Source organism: Eleutherodactylus coqui, chromosome 8 (genome assembly GCF_035609145.1).
Source record: "Eleutherodactylus coqui strain aEleCoq1 chromosome 8, aEleCoq1.hap1, whole genome shotgun sequence".
In the NCBI taxonomy this organism is placed as follows: domain Eukaryota; kingdom Metazoa; phylum Chordata; class Amphibia; order Anura; family Eleutherodactylidae; genus Eleutherodactylus; species Eleutherodactylus coqui.
In genome coordinates, this window is record NC_089844.1 from 114,559,186 (window position 1) to 114,565,185 (window position 6,000).

A 6,000-nucleotide genomic window follows, 5' to 3' on the forward strand; every position below is an offset into this window, starting at 1 on the left:
GACATATGATGGCCAAGCACCCCACAAGGTGGGACGAAGGCCGTTCACCGCCTCCGGTTTGCACCGCTGCCTCTCCCCCTGTGCCCCAACCTGCCACTGAGATCCAACCTCCCTCTCAGGACACAGGCACAACCGTCTCATGGCCTGCACCCACACCCTCACCTCCGCTGTCCTCGGCCCCATCCACCAATGTCTCGCACCGCACAGTCCAGCCGTCGCTAGCGCAAGTGTTGGAGCGCAAGCGCAAGTACGCCGCCACGCACCCGCACGCTCAATCGTTAACCGTCCACATAGCCAAATTTATCAGCCTTGAGATGCTGCCGTATAGGGTTGTGGAAACGGAGTCCTTCATAGCTATGATGGCGGCGGCGGCCCCGCGCTACTCAGTTCCCAGTCGCCACTACTTTTCCCGATGTGCCGTCCCAGCCCTGCACGACCACGTCTCCCGCAACATTGTACGCGCCCTCACCAATGCGGTTAGTGGCAAGGTCCACTTAACTACGGACACGTGGACAAGCACAGGCGGGCAGGGCCACTATATCTCCCTGACGGCACATTGGGTGAATTTAGTGGAGGCTGGGACAGAGTCAGAGCCTGGGACCGCTCACGTCCTACCCACCCCCAGAATTGCGGGCCCCAGCTCGGTGGTGGTATCTGCGGCGGTGTATGCTTCTTCCACTAAAGCACCCTCCTCCTCCTCAACCTCTGTCTCGCAATCTAGATGTGTCAGCAGCAGCAGGACGTCGCCAGCAGTCGGTGTCGCGCGGCGTGGCAGCACAGCGGTGGGCAAGCGTCAGCAGGCCGTGCTGAAACTACTCAGCTTAGGAGATAGGAGGCACACGGCCCACGAACTGCTGCAGGGTCTGACAGAGCAGACCGACCGTTGGCTTGCGCCGCTGAGCCTCCAACTGGGCATGGTCGTGTGTGACAACGGCCGTAACCTGGTGGCGGCTCTGCAGCTCGGCAGCCTCACGCACGTGCCATGCCTGGCCCACGTCTTTAATTTGGTGGTTCAGCGCTTTCTGAAAAGCTACCCACGCTTGTCAGACCTGCTCGTAAAGGTGCGCCGGCTCTGCGCACATTTCCGCAAGTCCCACACGGACGCTGCCACCCTGCGCACCCTGCAACATCGCTTTAATCTGCCAGTGCACCGACTGCTGTGCGACGTGCCCACACGGTGGAACTCTACGCTCCACATGTTGGCTAGGCTCTATGAGCAGCGTAGAGCTATAGTGGAATACCAACTCCAACATGGGCGGCGCAGTGGGAGTCAGCCTCCTCAATTCTTTTCAGAAGAGTGGGCCTGGTTGGCAGACATCTGCCAGGTCCTTCGAAACTTTGATCAGTCTACCCAGGTGGTGAGCGGCGATGCTGCAATCATTAGCGTCACCATTCCTCTGCTATGCATCTTGAGAAGTTCCCTGCAAACCATAAAGGCAGCCGCTTTGCGCTCGGAAACAGAGCCGGGGGAAGACAGTATGTCGCTGGATAGTCAGAGCACCCTCCTGTCTATATCTCAGCGCGTTCAGGAGGAGGAGGAGGAGGATGAGGAGGATGAGGAGGAGGGGGAAGAGACAGCTTGGCCCACTGCTGACGGTACCCATGCTGGTTGCCTGTCATCATTTCAGCGTGTATGGCCTGAGGAGGAGGAGGAGGATCCTGAAAGTGATCTTCCTAGTGCGGACAGCCATGTGTTGCGTACAGGTACCCTGGCACACATGGCTGACTTCATGTTAGGATGCCTTTCTCGTGACCCTCGCATTCAACGCATTCTGGCCACTACGGATTACTGGGTGTACACACTGCTCGACCCACGCTATAGGGAGAACCTTCCCAGTCTCATTCCCGAAGAGGAAAGGGGTTCGAGAGTGTTGCTATACCACAGGACCCTGGCGGACAAGCTGATGGTAAAATTCCCATCCGACAGCGCTAGTGGCAGAAGGCGCAGTTCCAAGGGCCATGTAGCAGGGGAGGTGCGTAGATCGAGCAGCATGTACAGCCCAGACAGTGCAACAGTCTTTAAGGGCCTGGCCAGCTTTATGGCTCCCCAGCAAGACTGTGTCACCGCTCCCCAGTCAAGGCTGAGTCGGCGGGAGCACTGTAAAAGGATGGTGAGGGAGTACGTAGCCGATCGCACGACCGTCCTCCGTGACGCCTCTGCCCCCTACAACTACTGGGTGTCGAAGCTGGACACGTGGCCTGAACTAGCGCTGTATGCCCTGGAGGTGCTTGCTTGTCCTGCGGCTAGCGTCTTGTCGGAGAGGGTGTTTAGTGCGGCTGGGGGAATCATCACAGATAAGCGTACCCGCCTGTCAACCGACAGTGCCGACAGGCTTACACTCATCAAGATGAACAAAGCCTGGATTTCCCCAGACTTCTCTTCTCCACCAGCGGACAGCAGCGATACGTAAGCAATACGTAGGCTGCACCCGCGGATGGAAGCTACGTTCTCTCTCACCATCCAAAACGGGGACATTTCTGCTTCATCAATCTGTGTCTAATATTCCTCCTCCTCCTCCTCCTGCTCCTCCTCCTGAAACCTCACGTAATCACGCTGAACGGGCAATTTTTCTTAGGGCCACAAGGCTCACTCATAATTTTTCTAAACAATTTTTAGATGTTTCAATGCTCTGAAAAGCGTTGGAACTTTAACTTGAACCAATTTTTCGTTAAACTGGGCTGCCTCCAGACCTAGTTACCACTTAAGCCACATTACATTAACCAAAGCGATTAATGGGTTTCACCTGCCCTCTTGGTTGGCCATGGCCAATTTTTTTCAGGTACATTAGTACTGTTGATACAGCAATTTTTGTGGGCCCTCGCCTACAGTGTAATCAAATAAATTTTTAGCCCACCTGCATTAAGCACGACATTACTACCTCAGCTGTGTTGGGCAATGCAATGGGATATTTCTATGTACCGCCGGTGGCTTCCTGGCACCCACCCCTGCTGTGGGTCCACAGGGAATTATAAATGCATCTGTTTCCACTTGTAAAGAACCCCAGTCAGACTGGGGCATGCAGTGTGGGCCGAAGCCCACCTGCATTAAGCACGTCATTACTACCTCAGCTGTGTTGGGCAATGCAATGGGATATTTCTATGTACCGCCAGTGGGTTCCAGGGAGCCACCCATGCTGTAGGTGCACACGGAGTTTTTACTACATCTGTCCACTTGTAAAGAACCCCAGTCAGACTGGGGCATGCAGTGTGGGCCGAAGTCCACCTGCATTAAGCACGACATTACTACCTCAGCTGTGTTGGGCAATGCAATGGGATATTTCTATGTACCGCCGGTGGGTTCCAGGGAGCCACCCATGCTGTAGGTGCACACGGAGTTTTTACTACATCTGTCCACTTGTAAAGAACCCCAGTCAGACTGGGGCATGCAGTGTGGGCCGAAGCCCACCTGCATTAAGCACAACATTACTACCTCAGCTGTGTTGGGCAATGCAATGGGATATTTCTATGTACCGCCGGTGGCTTCCTGGCACCCACCCCTGCTGTGGGTCCACAGGGAATTATAAATGCATCTGTTTCCACTTGTAAAGAACCCCAGTCTGACTGGGGCATGCAGTGTGGGCCAAAGCTCACCTGCATTAAGCACGACATTACTACCTCAGCTGTGTTGGGCACTGCAATGGGATATTTTTATGTACCGCCGGCGGGTTCCAGGAAGCCACCCATGCTGTCGGTCGACAGGGACTTCACAATAGGGAGTTGTACCTGCCTGTGTCTATGAATTAAAAGGCCCGGTCTGACTGGGGCATGCAGAGACACCTTGACAGAATGAATAGTGTGTGACACATAGGTTCCCCATTGCTATGCCCACGTGTGCAGCTCCTGATGACGGTGGCACAGGATTCTATTTCTCATTGCTTCTGTACAGCATTGTGGGCTATCGCCCCGCCACTTTTAAAGAGGGTCGCTGCCTAGCCGTGCCAACCTCTGCAGTGTGTGCCTGCGGTTCCTCCTCATGGCAGACGCACTTCTAAATAGACATGAGGGTGGTGAGGCATTAGGGCAGCTGAAGGCTGCGCAGGGACACTTTGGTGTGCGCTGTGGGGGGGGGGAGGGGGGGCCGTTGGGCAGCATGTAACTCAGGAGAAGTGGCAGTGGAGTGTCATGCAGGCAGTGATTGTGCTTTGTTGGAGATAGTGTGGTGCTTAGCTAAGGTATGCCATGCTAATGAGGGCTTTTCAGAAGTAAAAGTTTTTGGGAGGGGGGGGCCCCACTCTTGCCGCTATTGTGGCTTAATAGTGGGACCTGTGAACTTGAGATGCAGCCCAACACGTAGCCCCTCGCCTGCCCTATCCATTGCTGTGTCGTTCCCATCACTTTCTTGAATTGCCCAGATTTTCACACAAGGAAACCTTAGCGAGCATCGGCGAAATACAAAAATGCTCGGGTCGCCCATTGACTTCAATGGGGTTCGTTACTCGAAACGAACCCTCGAGCATCGCGAAAAGTTCGTCCCGAATAACGAGCACCCGAGCATTTTGGTGCTCGCTCATCTCTAATGATAATTTACCAGAAAATAATCCATCAAAATTTATAAATTTCCACCCCCCATGGGCCAATTCCAATTGATCTCTTTGTTATTGAAGACTTGTTTTGTTATAGAGCAAATTAGTTGCAGAAACTTCTGCAACTGAAAATGTGTTTCTTACATCTGAATTTTCTCTTTCCCAGCATGCACATTGTTCCATTGATCTGAAATCCGTGGCAGGAGTTTCTGCAACAAATTTGTCACATGTGAATATACCTAAGCCTTGCATTTTCCACCTTATGATGACCATACACATTAGAACTAGATTGGCTGATCATCTAATGTGTACAGCAGCCTCCCAATTGTTCCTCGATAGTAGATGTCAGCAGAGCCAACAATTGGGCAGTTTCATCTGCCTGATCATCTTGATCATCCTGTTCTCAGGAGATAAGCTGACTGAAGAGTTCATCCTCCTTAAATTCACAGCGAGCCGTGCATGTAAGTGTACAGAAAGCTATCATCAGCTGAGAACTACCTAAAATTTACCTATCTAACATTTACTTATCCAAAAAACAAGTTTTACATAACAATTACTAAGTTAACTTCAATGTCCCAATTACCTTATCCCGCCATCTATATCATTACACAGCCTTATATATAACGATCAAATAATCATATTGTATCTATAAAAGTGAAGTGTACCTGTATCACTCACCCAGGTGGGTCCTTTAGACATAAGGCCCTAGGTCATTGCAATATTTGCACTCTCCATGGATTCTCGCAAGGAGATAAGCTGGCATCTAAAAAGTTTCAAAGGGGAATAATGCCAAATTAAACTAAATCCATTGTTCTTTAGCACAGTTTGACCCAGAACAGGGTTCTACTGGTTCGGTTTGCTCAACACTACGCACGGGTCTAATAGAAGTAGCATTGCTTGCCTTTATGGCAGTGAATCACTGGACTTAAAGGAGTTTTCCAGGCGCAAATATTATTGATGACCTATCCTCAGGATAGATCATCAATAGTTGATCAGCCACGGACCGCCACTTGGGAATTTCAGCCAATCAGCTGAGTAGGCACATGCTGACTGTGTCACAAATACTCAGGGGTCGAAGTGGAAGCTGCTGCTTTAACCCCTGCGTATACTGGCGCTGACAGGGTGCACTTGCTCAGCTGATCGGCCAAGTTCCCAAGCAGCGGACATTGGCTGATCAAGTAAAGTAAAAGGTAAAGTCCCCTGGTGCAAACACCGAGTAATAACCCACTGCTACGGTGACATCACATCATGACTTTTTTTGGCAGACTGTTTTGCGGGGTAGTTTGCCATTGCCTTCCCGGTCATCTTTACCCCCCAGCAAGCTGGGTACTCATTGTACCAACCTCGGAAGGATGGAAGGCTGAGCCATACCCGCAACCTTCCGGTCGTGAGCGAGAGCTTAGGACTGCATACTGCTGCCCCAACACTCTTTGCCACACGAGGCCCCTTGGCTGATCAAGTACTGCTAAACTATTCT